The sequence below is a fragment of the Pinus tabuliformis genome, chromosome 3_1, assembly GCF_031772625.1.
Source record: "Pinus tabuliformis cultivar Carrire ecotype Pingquan chromosome 3_1, CPIR1, whole genome shotgun sequence".
Lineage (NCBI taxonomy): Eukaryota > Viridiplantae > Streptophyta > Pinopsida > Pinales > Pinaceae > Pinus > Pinus tabuliformis.
This window is the reverse complement of record NC_142301.1, coordinates 982,829,961-982,846,403: the sequence shown is the minus strand read 5'-3', so window position 1 is coordinate 982,846,403 and position 16,443 is coordinate 982,829,961. Positions and strand designations below refer to the sequence as shown.

General features: G+C 38.1%; 1 pseudogene; it reads left to right on the top strand.

The window, feature by feature from the left end:
- The first annotated feature begins 742 nt into the window (after positions 1–742).
- On the top strand, positions 743–11,022 carry LOC149191132 (uncharacterized; annotated as a pseudogene).
- The last annotated feature ends 5,421 nt before the right edge of the window (positions 11,023–16,443 follow it).

The window sequence follows — 16,443 nt, the reverse complement described above, 5'->3', positions numbered from 1 at the left end:
TTTTTTCCATGAAAGTTATGGAAATTCCAGTCATATTTTGAAAAAATCCGGCAGGGATTTTTGTAAATTTAAGTAAAGGTTGTCAAACTTCATAATTTTAGGTGCCCTAGAGGTTTTTGATGATGCTGAATCCATTTCTACAATCAAAAACATGATTCAAACACTACATTTACAAGATTGTTTGAAATTTTTTTGCCCGACCACTTTTGGCCGTTGGGGCAATTCCTCGGCCACCGTAGACGACTCCTTTATAATATAACTTAACCTCTGAAGAAGAAAGATTTACCGTTGTGATGATGTAACGAATTTATTATAATGGTTTTTGTTTCATGAGCACCATTGCAGATCAAGTCAGCCCTAAATCTATGACTTTGTATGTCACACTCAATTCCAGAAACACACTTTTAAGAAAAGCTTTGGCTCGAGGCTTTGGAATTTGTATTTTTATTTCTAAATCCAACATTAATGTGCTTTATTTGTGCCTTGTGACCTAGGTATTTTAGACTTTTGCATTTTTATGTCTAAATCCAGTGGTGTCGTTCTTTAATATCGTCTTTGACTCGGATATGGAAACCCTACTGAATTAAATTCCTAAAGTACTGAGTAATTTAGTGCACTGGTCTAGCCGATTCTAAGACCTATTACATGAGTATGTATCTCTATAACTATCGATGTGATATTACAAACTACAAATATATTGGCAGGTGAGGGACACTAATGTGCTTGATTTGAAGATTTCGTAATGGTAGCTTACATCGACGTCCACGCCAGAAAAAGGTCTCAAAGAAGCTTTGGATTTGTTATCACTCTGCTGGTTTTAACGTCTTCCCTAGGTATATTACTTGAATTTCAATTTACTAATTGTTGGAAGTTTCATTTTAGTTATGATTTTCTTAAAACACGCCCCTCGCAGTTATTAATGTTAACTGAATAACTTATTTCCACCATTCATCTCTGTAGCTTATGGAAGGAAGATATTAGAAGCGAGGAGACTTACCAACGACACGCAGAAGTACCATTCTGTAAATTTGGGAGGGTGGCTCGTTATCGAAGGATGGATCAAGCCGTCACTCTTTGATGGGATTCCTGACAAGGATCTGCTGGTATTCGTTTTGTTGTGCTCCTATTAGACTTTGCAATTCCCTCGGTTGCTCCTACAATCAGCAGCTTGAGTTGTTTATTCTTATTTAGATTTTAATGTTTGATTTTCTCAGGATGGGACGCAGATCCAGCTAAAATCGATGAAACTGGGAACCTACGTGGTTGCAGAAGATGGAGGGGGGAGAATCATAGCAATAAACAGAACTAAGATGCAAAAACAAACTGGTGCTCTTTCATGTTTTAAGAGTTGAGAAAGAAGAAAAGGTGACTCTTATCACTTTTGGTTTGAAACGAGATCGAAAGGACAAGCACTCGGATGATCTTTTATATTTAGGGAGTCAAAAAGATCAAAATGACTACTCAGGATGATCTAGTCAAAAAGGATTATCAGGTAACCGTGAACTGCAAAATACCTCTCGGCGAACTAAGAAGTACAGGCAAGAAATCTCCCTCAATGTTATGTTTGGTGTATTACATTTACAAGGCGACAAACTCAGCTTCCTATGGATAAAGGATTGCAACCTAGAGGGGCCTCCCTTTATATATGCGACGGTATGGGGAGCACAAGTCCGTACTAGCAATGTCTAGAGCCGAAGCGAACGACAGTTGCTAGGTTTAAAGACGTCAAAACACATCTCTAGCCTAGACCTTCTAAATGTGATCGTTAGTTTTCAAATGTGCCTTAGTTTAATTGAATACATTTTACAGTTTATCTTGAAATTATGTCTCATTCTCAGGCCTTATCGATGTGACTCGAAAAACTCCTATATACAGCTAAATGAGACAAGATCCTTTCAATTCTATGAATTTTTTACACTAACGAGAGTATAAAATATAATCAATGCAAAAAATCAAGCAATTGAAAGAAAAATTACCTTTTCACTATTTCACTTTTTGAAAAAAAAAGTGATGAAAAACACTTTCCAATTCCTATCTTTCCTATTAAACGCACTTCAAGTAGTCCTTTCACTAGTAAAGAGAATTCATTTCTTTTCAAATGAAAATGGTGATGTAACTCTAGTCTTCAATGATGCTAACTAATGTAACATATTGATTCAGCAAACTAGAATTGTGTATTTTTCAATGAAATGATAAAATGAATCTTTCACAAACACTTCAATGAAAAAATTTCAAAACCATCGACCTCAAGCGAATGCAAAGAAAAAAAGAGAATTCCTTCCAAACCAATGACATAAATACTCCACCAAAAACAAGATGAGAAATGTGATCTATGATCGAAAAGAGACGCTCAATTAACAAAAGAAACTTTTCAAACTTGTTAAATGGAAATCGAGGCAACAAAAAGACCAAAAATAAAATGCAAGGAGCAACTCAACTATCAAATTGACGTGCTGAGAACACAAACAGGTGAATGGATGACAACCTAGATGCCCTAGGGCTACAAACCATCCAATGACTCAAGAAAGAAAGTGAAGAAAAGGCAAACTAAACAAGCATATAAACCAAGCTAACAGAGCTTTCCAGTGAGGGAGAACACAGTCAAAACAAGCTAAGAAATAGAAATCAGAAGGGAAAGACACATTGGTTATGGTCTAGGGGAAACCCTGATCTTCACCCACAGGAATCGGCGCGACTTTCTAACTGACAACTTTTTAACTGACAACAAGTGCCAGAAGGGGGTCGGCGCAACTATTTTTTAGAAACTCAACCCTCACAGTTATTAATGTTAACTTAATAACTTATTTCCACCATTCATCTCTATAGCTTATGGAAGGAAGATATTAGAAGCAAGGAGACTTACGAATGACACGCAGAAGTATTCTGTAAACACACCCCTCACAGTTATTAATGTTAACTTAATAACTTATTTCCACTATTCATCTCTATAGCTTATGGAAGGAAGATATTAGAAGCAAGTAGACTTACGAAGGACACGCAGAAGTACTATTTTGTAAATTTGGGAGGGTGGCTTGTTATCGAAGGATGGATCAAGCCGTCACTCTTTGACGGGATTCCTGACAAGGATCTGCTGGTATTCGTTTTGTTGTGCTCCCATTGGACTTTGCAATTCCCTCGGTTGCTCCTACAATCAACAGCTCGAGTTACTTATTCTTATTTAGATTTTAATGTTTGATTTTCTCAGGATGGGACGCAGATCCAGTTAAAATCGATGAAACTGGGAACCTACGTGGTTGCAGAAGATGGAGGGGGGACAATCATGGCAGTAAACAGAACTAATCCCTCGGGATGGGAAACTTTCAGGGTATGTGTTTGTTGACAAATTTGTGCTCCTCCTTTTTGCTTCTTTGATGATGAATTCTGAAACTGACTTGTACTGTTGCAGTTATGGCGTGTGAGAGATGGCTACTACCAACTTAGAGTCTTCAATAAGCAGTTTGTAGGAGCCGATAATGGAGGAGGGGGTGTTGTGAAGGCCGTAGCCACCACCCCTAGAAGCTGGGAAACATTTCAGATCATTAGAAACCCGGCCAATCAGAATAGTGTGCATATCAAAGTCTTCAATGGAATGTACATGCAGGTATGTTATCAGAGATTTCGAGGATCACCATCTTGAGAGAGTTTTGCAAGGAGCACTGTATCTATATAAAAGTAGGAGGAGAGTTTGCAATTAGTTTAACTAGAAGCCAAAAAACATCTTGCAGATAGGAAGACCACAAGGCGTGGGATTAAATTTGATAAAGTCAAACAAAAAAACTCATAAGCATTAATTTCAAATTCATTTCGAACCATTAACCTCATATACATCTTCTTTTTTTAATATTTGACATATGCAGGCACAATCCACAAATCAACTGACTGTCGATTTTGAAGGGGAGCTTGGTTGGGACGACGACAATGCTGCAAATTTTGAGATGACCATCGTAGGGATGTTGCAGGGTGAGTATCAAATCTAAAATGGCTATGGACACAAGAGAGCTAAACAAGTCATGAACATAATGGCCAATTTATACTAAACATCTTACTCTACTCTCTTGAGAAATAGTACCCAATGGGGCTTCTCATGATTTTACTTTTTGTTCTCTCAGGAACATCGAAGCACTTTCATCACAGAGGATGATTTTGTTTTCATGTCCATGAACGGGATAAGTGCTGTCAGAATTCTAGTTGGATGGTGGATTGTTAGTGATCCAAAGCCTCCTGCTCCTTTTGTTGGAGGATCTCTAGCTTGTCTCAACAAAGCTTTCTCGTGGGCACAGTAAGTGAAAACTGGCCTTCATTCTGAAATTTTCAATCCTATAAATAGAAAACAAACAGAACTCAAGATAAGTGACCATATGTTAATTAACTTTGCTGAAATAATGTTGCAGGAACCATGACATTAAGGTGATTATCGATCTCCATGCTGCTCTGTGTTCAAAAAATGGTGATGAGCATAGCTGCAGCATAGATGGATTTATAGAATGGCCTGAGTCGCAAGAGAACATTGAGAAGAGTCTATCTACCATAGATTTTCTTGATGCTAGGTACAGAAAATTGCTATAGAAGTAATTCATCTCGATAGGTTTTGACCTGGCATAAATAATCTCTACATATATATTTCTTGATATAGTAGAAAAGAAGCCCCCTTTTTTTCAATCAATTAGGTCCATGGAAAACTTTAAAAAATTGGTTATGTGATTGACAGATATGTTGCACACCCTGCCCTTTTGGGCATTGAACTATTGAATGAGCCACGTTCACCTGCAATGAGTTTGAACAATGTAACCGATTACTACTCACGGGGTTACAACATAGTTCGAAATTATTCCTCGTCGGCATATGTGATAATGTGCAATAGAATTAGCCCTGCTGATCCAAAAGAGTTGTTTCAAATTAACAATGGCTTGGCAGATGCACTCTCAAGAAAGTATGAGGATGTGGAAGCATTTCTTGTGCCATTCTATTATCCAACCAAATTGGATAAACGAAGCAAGGGATGAATGAAAGAATGATGAGGAAGTGTGAGCACTAATTGAAAAGATACAACAAGATCCCATTACATCTGATACATTTCACTGGAAAAATGATTCGTTATGGTACAAGGATTGGTTATACCTATGTAAGAATTCCCAACTCAAACAAAAGATTCTTAGGGAATTGCACACCTCTCCCTTAGGAGGGCACTCAGGATTTCTAAAAACCTACCACAGGGTTAAGAAGGATCTTTTTTGGGATGGCCTTAAATCGGATATTCAAAAGTTTGTGGCGGAATGTTTAGCGTGCCAACAAAATAAAGTTGAAACAATTAAGACCCTAGGACTATTACAACCTTTATCCATTCTAAGCCAACGTTAGGAGGAGGTTTCAATGGATTTTATCACAGGTTTACCCAAGTCTAAAGGAAGGATTGTTATCATGGTGGTAGTTGATAGGCTTACCAAGTATGCGCACTTTTGTGCATTATCTCATCAATTTAAATCGAGTAAAGTTTCTACTACATTTATGGAAACAATTCAAAAGCTACATGGAAACCCAAAGATTATTGTAAGCGACGGAGATCCCATTTTCACTGGAAATTTTTGGACAGAATTAATTTCTTGTCTTGGTACTTAGTTAGCTCATAGTGCATCTTATCATCCTCAATCTGATGGCCAAACTGAGATAGTAAACAAATGTTTGGAAGGATATCTTCGTTGCTTTGTATCTGATAAACAGACACAATGAGTCAAATGGTTGCCTCTCGCTGAATGGTGGTATAACACTTCCTTCCATACTGCAACAAAAATGACCCCATTTATGGCACTTTATGGATATCATCCACCATCCATCACATCATATTTAAGAGAAAATTCTAAGGTTCAAGCAGTGGAAGATCACATCAAGCATCAGCAACAAGTTCTCCAACTCTTAAAGGATAACCTCACCTTGGCGCAGAATAGAATGAAACAGCAAGCAGATCAACATCGCAGCGAAAGAAGTTTTGATGTAGGTGATTGGGTATTCCTATGGCTACAACCATATAATGATGCAGGAGCATTAGCTTCGAAAAACACCTTGTATTTTATCTAAGCTAGGGGGTTTTCATGTTTTGAAGAAATATTAAATTTCATGTAAATATTAATATTATTTTGGGTGATTAATAAATTATTTGTGAGAAATTGTAAATGTGAGAGAAATTAGTTTCTAGATTATTTAGAATTAATGAGGGAGCCTAAGTTGGAATTAGTTTCTAAGTTTTAGGGATGTTGAGAGATTTAGGGATTTGTTGAGATATTCTAGTGGTGTTAAGATATTAAGGGGATTGAGCATTTAATTAGATCATTTTTAAAATTGTATAAATAGGAGGGGGTTTTGAGAGAAAAACACATTGAGATAGTTGGAAAGAGTGAGAGTGTGATTGAGAGCAGGCTTGAACAGCCAAGGCTGTAAGCCTTCAGGCAGGTTGTAAGGGCCAATAAATTGTAAATCAGGCCACAGAGAAAATGTTGCTGTAAGTAAATTCACTTTAATGAAAGTGTTGGTTTTGAGTTATGCGCCTTAATTTGGTCAATTCGGGTATGATTCAATTTCTGTGTTGAAATGGTGAAATGGCTGGTATTTAATTTGTTGGTTTATAAGAGAATAATTATATGTATGTTCTTCAAACGTTAGCAACAATTTGTTGTGTGTGTCTATGAGAGGAATTTTGTAATCGAAGTATGTTTTGTTGTCTTGGATCATGAGCGATATTTGTAAGCTCTAATTGAGTATCAATTCATATCGATTTTGTCTGCACATGCTGAGGAAAGGCATTTGAAATTGGTTGAACTGCATGAATGGGCAATCACAATTAAACTAAATGACAGCGTTGTTGAAGTTAATAAATTGATTTCTGTGTAATTGAATTCACAACAAGGAGACAGGATTCGTTGGGTCGTTTTCTGTTTGTGAACATTATACAGTGAATTAATACCTGATATTTTTTGATAAAATCATAAGCGTTGAAGAATTGAATTCTGGCAAAGACACGAATTGCAGCAGTGAAAGAATTTGTCTGAAGAATTTTTAATGGCAAATCGAAGAGGATGGATGCCGCTGAAGAAGCAATTTACGCGTGGAATCTTTGTATCCAGCAAAGAAAGCATTGTAAAAATTCAATTTGGTGCAAATTGGCAGCGTAGTGAACGATAGACAGCATTTTCAAAATCAGTGGAAGACAACCCGGTAGATGAGGTAAGCAATTTCATGTGTTTTGGAAATCGATGTGTATGTAACAGATATTGGTTTCTGCGTTGAATCTGCGCAGAGGAAGAACGTTTGGTGTGGCATATCTACAGCTACAGCCTGGAGTTAAATTGAAGGCATATTTGCTGGAAGAGGAAGATCGATTACAGCAATTGAATTCTAGTTACAGCACCAAGTTCTGCACTAAGAAAAAACGGGACAGTCGACACATAGATGTTTAAAACCAAATTCAGAAGAAACGCTGTGGAAATTGGGTTGAAGGGAGAGCACTGCTGAATTCTAGAAAGGTATGTTGTGGCTTAAATCTAAGTTTATAGTTTTCATAGCAGAAAACTGTTTGAAGAAATGTGTGAACGAAGTTAAATGAAATGAATTGGAGTTTTGTAATAGCCAGATCGAGATTTAATATATGGGCGCATTTGTTTCATGGAAAGTTTATTTGAAATCCGGTATTAAAACCCATATGTGAAGTGATGGGTAGAATGCATTGAATAGTGTGTCGGTTGTTGAATATGTAAGGTGAGTTTCAATGTTATTTGAAATGATGGTGGCAGTATGAGATGTCATATCAGAATGCATGAAATCGATTGGGCAGTGGTGTGAATTTGCTGGTTGAAAAACATAAGCACATTCTTTTATTTGAATTAAAATCCAGCCATCTGTGAATGGAATTATTGGATTGAGTAGTGTTTGATTTTACTTCTGCATCAAGTTAGAAGTTCAGATTGTATTGAGTTTGGAAATGGCATGAAGATTGTTGAATTGAGCACATGATTAAATGAGAAGCATTGGGGGTTTTAAAATAAAACAATGAAACTGACGGTTGTTAAAAGTCTTTATAAGACTTGTATAAGGGGTTTTTAATGCTATTGAAACTTTTGAAAAGGAGATGGTTGGGTTGTGGGTTTTGAACCATTTATTAAAGATAGCTTCCGCGAATTTAAGTTGTTTGAGTTTGCCAAGAAATGAAAGATAAGTTTCTGCATATTAGTTGAGATTGCCAGTGGGGAAAAATTGCCGTGTATTGAAGTTGAATTGGGTAATTGTTTGAGGCGCATGTGTTTATATACAGTGTAGGTAAAGATTCTAGGGTTTGCAGGCTCTACCTGCCTCATTTTTTTGGTATCAGAGCTTGGAATGCTCTGTTGAAGATATTTGTTTTCTGAATGAAGACATAAGGTTTTGTTGAAGAACTGAAATGTATTTTTGAATATATGATGAATGATTGAAAAGAAGATCAGATTTCTAAATCTGATATGCAAACTACACAAGTGAACAGGATTGCAGGGAGGAAAAGATCATGCAAGATCTTAAGAGGTGAGATGATTTTTCTGATTTGAAATTTGTAAATGTAATTTATGGTTGCAGAGAAGATGATGGCAGTGAACCTGGCATTCAGCTAAAGGCTGAATAAGGAGGACAATTGCAGTGTCCTGAAGAAGAAGGTGAGTTGAAGAGATAGCCTGGAGAGAGCAGAGAGAGTGCTCGAAAGGTTCCAGAGGCAGTGAACCAAGTACTTACCAAAAGACTGAGTGAGGAGAGCTTGGTGAGGTAAGTGGCAGCAAGAGAGATTGTTGTTGCAGAGGCTAGTGCAACTCATGATGAGTGAGAAACTCATGGAGGATCAGAGAAGAGGTTCAGAGGAATGCCACAGAGATGAGATGACTGCAGAAGTTCGAGAAAGAGAGATTGCAGTAATGAAGGTACAATTGCAGGTACTGGAAGAATGGCTGCAAGAGCAGGAAAATCAAAATAGAAAATGGATCTTTCCACTGAAGGGAAAGAGAGTGATTTGGCGACAATTGCAGAGGAGGTTGAGGCAAATTGTGATTGCCTTGTTGAAAAAGGAACTTAGAGTTCTTGAGCCAGAGATGGAATTTGAAGATTCCAAATGCAGATTTGTTCAAAAGGAAGTAATGGAGGAAGCAGTCAAGACTGAAAAGTCTTGTGATTTAAAAACTAATGAGTTGTGCATGTTTGCAGGTACAGTACAGGGAGATGAACAAGCTTTAGAGTTTGTTCAAGAAGAGTTGAATCTGAAGGCTGTTCAGATCGATGATGAGATAGCAAGATCTCAGAAGGAGATGAAGACGAAGGAGTCTAATCAGGATGTTGATGCAGAAAGAGAAGGACCAGCTGATGATTGGTCAAGCACTAGGGAAGGTATGGAAAATCGTGTGAAGTTTCCAAGTTCTACTCCTAATGAAGTTGTTGAATTGTATAGGAAACTAGATCTCCAGAGAAGAGAGTTGGAGAGACAGAGGACTTATGTGCAGGTTAATTTGCTGAAGAAGCAAGGGAAGAGAGTTTTTATGAATGACAGTCATGGAGCAGATGATGGTAAGAAGGAGAGACTAGCTAACAGTCTCATGGTGAATGCAAATCAGCATACTGATGTGCTGATAGAGGAGTCGGGAAAGAAATCAGAGTAGCATACTGAAGTGTTGCCGGAGAAATCTGAGGAGAAAGCCAGTGAAGATTTTCTGAGTCCTGAAAAATACTTGGAGCTGCAGAGAGAAAACTTGGTGACTGAATCGACAAGTGAGACCAGTGGGTCTTGTGATTTTGATGCTGACAATTTGATTGTGTTTACAGGTAAGAAAGAAGACAGTCCATCATTTGGAATTGTCTTGGAAGGAGGAGAACAGTTGCAGAAAGAAGATGAGACAATCATGTCTCATAAGCAGAGGCTTGTTACCATGGGTGACAAAAGAGAGTTGGCTTTTCTGTATAGCCAAAAGAAGATTGGAGGACAAAATTTTGAAGCTGCTACAGTAGTACAGGATGAAGCTGTAGTGTTTGAAGAACTTGATTTGATTGCCAGAATCAATCAAGATGATGATGGACAATTTTTGAAGATTGTCGAAGAGAAAGATGGAGATTATGCTGGAGTTAATTTGCAACATGTTGATGAAATGCTGAAATGTTTGTTGGAGACATTTGAACCAGAGAAAGAAGTTGCAGATGAAATTGCAGGTGATGAGCAAAGGAATGTTGCAGAGGGACAGGAAGTTTGGGAGGCCGCAACATTTATGGTGGTAGCTAAAGTAACATGTTTTATTGAAGATGCTGGAAACAATCAGCAGACAGAGGATATACTGGACAGAGAAATTGAGTTGATAAGGAGGTTAATGATGAAAATGTCTCAGAGAAAGACAGTAGCAAGAAAGAAAAGGAGTGACAACAAGAGGAAGACAGTAGCAGATCTTGAAGGCAAAGCAAGTGGAGCATTACAGCACAAAATATGGAAACCTGGAGGACAACAACAGATAACAACAGCAGTAAAGCAATTGACAAGCAAAGAAAGATTACAAAATAAAATTTGGGATCCAGGAGGAAATATCCAGACTTATGACCAGGTGGTCATGAATTTTCTTACATGGGGAGTCTGATGCAGGAGCATTAGCTCCGAAAAACACCTTGTATTTTATCTAAGCTAGGGGGTTTTCATGTTTTGAAGAAATATTAAATTTCATGTAAATATTAATATTATTTTGGGTGATTAATAAATTATTTGTGAGAAATTGTAAATGTGAGAGAAATTAGTTTCTAGATTATTTAGAATTAATGAGGGAGCCTAAGTTGGAATTAGTTTCTAAGTTTTAGGGATGTTGAGAGATTTAGGGATTTGTTGAGATATTCTAGTGGTGTTGAGATATTAAGGGGATTGAGCATTTAATTAGATCATTTTTAAAATTGTATAAATAGGAGGGGGTTTTGAGAGAAAAACACATTGAGATGGTTGGAAAGAGTGAGAGTGTGATTGAGAGCAGGCTTGAACAGCCAAGGCTGTAAGCCTTCAGGCAGGTTGTAAGGGCCAATAAATTGTAAATCAGGCCACAAAGAAAATGTTGCTGTAAGTAAATTCACTTTAATGAAAGTGTTGGTTTTGAGTTATGCACCTTAATTTGGTCAATTCGGGTATGATTCAATTTATGTGTTGAAATGGTGAAATGGCTGGTATTTAATTTGCTGGTTTATAAGAGAATAATTATATGTATGTTCTTCAAACGTTAGCAACAATTTGTTGTGTGTGTCTATGAGAGGAATTTTGTAATCGAAGTATGTTTTGTTATCTTGGATGATGAGCGATATTTGTAAGCTCTAATTGAGTATCAATTCATATCGATTTTGTCTGCACATGCTGAGCAAAGGCATTTGAAATTGGTTGAACTGCATGAATGGGCAATCACAATTAAACTAAATGACAGCGTTGTTGAAGTTAATAAATTGATTTCTGTGTAATCGAATTCACAACAGGGAGACAGGATTCGTTGGGTCGTTTTCTGTTTGTGAACATTATACAGTGAATTAATACCTGATATTGTTTGATAAAATCATAAGCATTGAAGAATTGAATTCTGGCAAAGACATGAATTGCAGCAGTGAAAGAATTTGTCTGGAGAATTTTTAATGGCAAATCGAAGAGGATGGATGCCGCTGAAGAAGCAATTTACGCGTGGAATCTCTGTATCCAGCAAAGAAAGTGTTGTAAAAATTCAATTTGGTGCAAATTGGCAGCGTAGTGAACGATAGACAGCATTTTCAAAATCAGTGGAAGACAACCCAGTAGATGAGGTAAGCAATTTCATGTGTTTTGGAAATTGATGTGTATGTAACAGATATTGGTTTCTGCGTTGAATCTGCGTAGAGGAAAAACGTTTGGTGTATTTTCTGGAAGAGGAAGATCGATTACAGCAATTGAATTCTAGTTACAGCACCAAGTTCTGCACTAAGAAAAAACGGGACAGTTGACACATAGATGTTTAAAACCGAATTCAGAAGAAATGTTGTGGAAATTGGGTTGAAGGGAGAGCGCTGCTGAATTCTGGAAAGGTATGTTGTGGCTTAAATCTAAGTTTATAGTTTCCATAGCAGAAAACTGTTTGAAGAAATGTGTGAACGAAGTTAAATGAAATGAATTGGAGTCTTGTAATTGCCAGATCGAGATTTAATATATGGGTGAATTTGTTTCATGGAAAGTTTATTTGAAATCCGGTATTAAAACACATATGTGAAGTGATGGGTAGAATGCATTGAATATTGTGTCGGTTGTTGAATATGTAAGATGAGTTTCAATGTTATTTGAAATGATGGTGGCAATATGAGATGTCATATCAGAATGCAGGAAATCGATTAGGCAGTGGTGTGAATTTGCTGGTTGAAAAACATAAGCACATTCTTTGATTTGAATTAAAATCCAGCCATCTGTGAATGGAATTATTGGATTGAGTAGTGTTTGATTTTACTTCTGCATCAAGTTAGAAGTTCAGATTGTATTGAGTTTGGAAATGGCATGAAGTTTGTTGAATTGAGCACATGATTAAATGAGAAGCATTGGGGGTTTTAAAATAAAACAATGAAACTGACGGTTGTTAAAAGTCTTTATAAGACTTGTATAAGGGGTTTTTAATGCTATTGAAACTTTTGAAAAGGAGATGGTTGGGTTGTGGGTTTTGAACCATTTATTAAAGATAGCTTCCGCAAATTTAAGTTGTTTGAGTTTGCCAAGAAATGAAAGATAAGTTTCTGCATATTAGTTGAGATTGCCAGTGGGGAAAAATTGCCGTGTATTGAAGTTGAATTGGGTAATTGTTTGAGGCGCATGTGTTTATATACAGTGTAGGTAAATATTCTAGGGTTTAAATTGTACTGATTTTTGGATCTTTATTTTGTTATTAATTACTACATAGTCTGTTGGACATATGCACGAGGATTTGAGGAGCTGAATTTTCACTGGGCACCCGATTCAAATGCATCAGTTTGCTTCACATCAGGTATATTAACATGGATCCTTAATATGGGAAGCCAAAGGGAGTAAGCCATAGTATCAAGGAACTCTTGGAAATTCCAAAATGGAGAGGAGAAACCTGCCATTGGTTTCTGAGGTTGAAACTTGGGTTTGTGAAGCAAGAGTTTCTATGTTGTCTAAGCCTTGTTAACTTATAGATTCTTCCTCACTATGTGGGTTTCAAGAGTTTACTATGTTCATGAGAGTTGGAATCAAGCTAGGGAGATGTTTGATCAAAATCCAAGGATGACTAGCTAAAATTGGTCCCTGTTTTATAAGTGTGGAATTCTGCAGAGGAACTAGCATGGACCACACATTGAGTGGGAACCCTACGGAGTTGGAAGTGGTAGACAACACTGCTGTAGATGTGCTAATATACAACTTGTATTACAGTACTGCGACCATTTCACACATAATGAAGTTTGGTTACATTAATTTTTTGTCATGCACTGTAGTGCTCTAACCATGAATACTACAACAAAACAATGTGGAGTATGTAGTTCACCGGCATAACTAGTGAAACTGCACCTGCCTATGCTCTAACCACCTTTTCTCTTCTTACTAACTTAGCTGTTGGCTCAGATGTTTATGCTGTTGGATGTTTCACCATCAGGGATGAAGGGAAATATAGTAAAAAGGAAAAAACCAATCAAAGACTAGTTTTATTCTGGAAGAATAATATTCTTAGTAGGTTGGTCGGTCGGTGCCATCTTCTATGGCCGACCGCAACTCTGAGGGGTCAGCAGTGTGAAGTAGGAAAGTGTTCCCTCTATGGACAAAGGCAATCCCTCTAGCCCTAGAGTGGGTCTAGTCACAGCAAAGACAAAACAACAATTGATTTCCTTAAATAGTTATAGTTGGAGGCCTACCTCAAACCGGTGGTTGTTGAAGTTTCGTTGCACTACTCCAGCTTCCGTTTCCTTCTCCTTAATGAGCAATCAACCTGAAACACCACAAGAAAACAACAGAGCATGTAACCGACAACAACAATGATATATTTACTCATAAAGTCAAGAAGTCATGAGCTATCAAGTAAATTACATACAAGACATAGGAAATCATCATTGATTGTATTAATTATAAATCAAGAGCAAAGCTTACAACCAAGTCTTGACGTCGCAATCCTTCTCGGAGGGTCCAGCCAACATGTTTCTTCAAGCATTCACTCTCAAATATGGGTCTCCCAAACAAAAATATCTCTCTCTCTCACTCACAAGCTGTAGGAATTTACAGGGTAAGTTCCTCAGAAAGAATACCAAAAGGACACCGCTCACAACCAGATCACAGATCAATACACCAGTATTTTTGACGTGGTTAAAACCCTCAAAGTGCAAGGAGGGAAACAGTCCACGGCCTGTCCCAACGTGGGTACTACAGGCAATTTACTAATCAAAGAATGAAAATTTACATAAGCTTCTCTCATGCACGGATTACCCGAACAATGACCCTCCATGCGCTTTAAATAGAACTCATGGACCAATCGGGTGTCAAGCCACGGATCAAGTGTGTGTAATACCGAGGTGAGAGTGAACCGTCGAATCACTACATATCGTGACCGTCGGATTGTAAGTTACAAAATGTACAACGGTAAAGAAACACACTTTACCTAACTCTATACTAGACCAAGTTGAACTTAACTATATCCTATGTGTCGGAATATCCTAACATCCCCCCTTAAGAACAACTTGGGATAGGATTGAAGGATTTACAAATATGACACAATAGGAGAAGGAAGGAGGCACTAGAGCCTATCCCCCCTTAGTGACAACTTCCTGAACTCCAAGCATATATCGAAGTTTAGTGAACTTCGCCTCTGTGAGAGCCTTTGTGAAGATGTCTGCAACCTGATCATCTGTTGGACAATATTGCACTTCAAGAACATGGTCATGAATGAGCTTTCTGATGAAGTGCATGTGTAGTTCAATGTTTTTGCTGCGCTGATGCTGGACTGGATCTTTGCATAGCTGAATGGCACTTTGATTATCACACCAAAGTGTGGTTGGATGCTGCTGCTCAAAGCCAAACTCTGATAGGATCTGACGAAGCCACAAGGCTTCCTTACTAGCTTCCACGGCACCACGATACTCTGCTTCTGCTGACGAAAGAGAAATGGCAGCCTGTTTCTTACAAGCCCATGTAATAGGTCCTGAACCAAGAGTGAAGACATAACCGGCAGTAGACTTCCGATCATCAGGGTCACCAGCCCAATCAGAATCAGTGAAACCAACTAACAGAGGAGCTGCTTTGGCACTGTAATGAATCCCAAACTGTACTGTACCTCGAACATAACGAAGTATTCTTTTAGCTGCTTTCCAATGACTTTCACGGGGGTTTTGCATAAAACGAGCAACAAGGCCAACAACAAAGGAAAGATCAAGACGAGTATGGGTTAAATACAAGAGTTTTCCGACAAGTTGACGGTATAAGGTAGCATCAACTTCAGGAGAAGTACAAGAGACTGAAAGTTTGACTCCAGACTGAAAGGGAGAAGGGGCTGGCTTACAGTCTTCCATGTGAAAATGACGAAGAATATCACAAGCATACTTGGACTGGGAAAGGAAAATACCCTCCTGGGATTGCAAGACTTGAAGACCGAGAAAATAGTGTAAGTGTCCTAAGTCTGTCATTTCAAATTTCTTTTTAAGGCTGGACTTCACATGGTTTATAAGGTTGGGATCACTACCAGTAAGAATAAGATCATCAACATAAAGAACAAGGATGATAAAAGAGTTGCCCACTTTCTTGGTGTAGACAGTATTGTCAGAATGACACCTAGAAAAGCCAGATTCTAAAAGAAAGCTATCCATTTTGGCATACCAAGCCCGAGGAGCTTGCTTGAGGCCATAAAGGGATTTCTTAAGTCGACAAACAAGGCTGGAGTCTGTTTGTATGAAGCCAATGGGTTGTTCCATATAGATTTCTTCCTGCAAGTCCCCATGCAAGAAGGCAGATTTAACATCCATCTGATGGACTTCCCATTTTAAAGAGGCAGCAAGGGAAAGAACAAGGCGGATAGAGTTCATTTTGGCAACAGGGGAGAAGGTTTCAGTGTAGTCAATGCCTTCAACCTGTGAAAAGCCCTTAGCAACGAGACGAGCTTTATGTTTATCAACTTTCCCATCTGGTCCATACTTGGTTCTGTAAACCCATTTACATCTAACAAGTTTGCGTCCCTTTGGTAGAGGAACAAGATCCCATGTATCATTTGTCATCAATGAATGATATTCTTCATTCATAGCTGCTTCCCAATGTGGATGGCCTGAAGCTTCTGCAAAAGTGTCAGGATCATGATTTACTGGAGCTTGAGCCAGTAAAGAAGAGGCTCTTTCAAACTGAGAACGTGTACGTCGCTGATCTGTAGGATCACCGGCAAGATCACCTGCTGCATCCCGAGTAGCACGGACCCATCTTGGAAGTTGAGGATC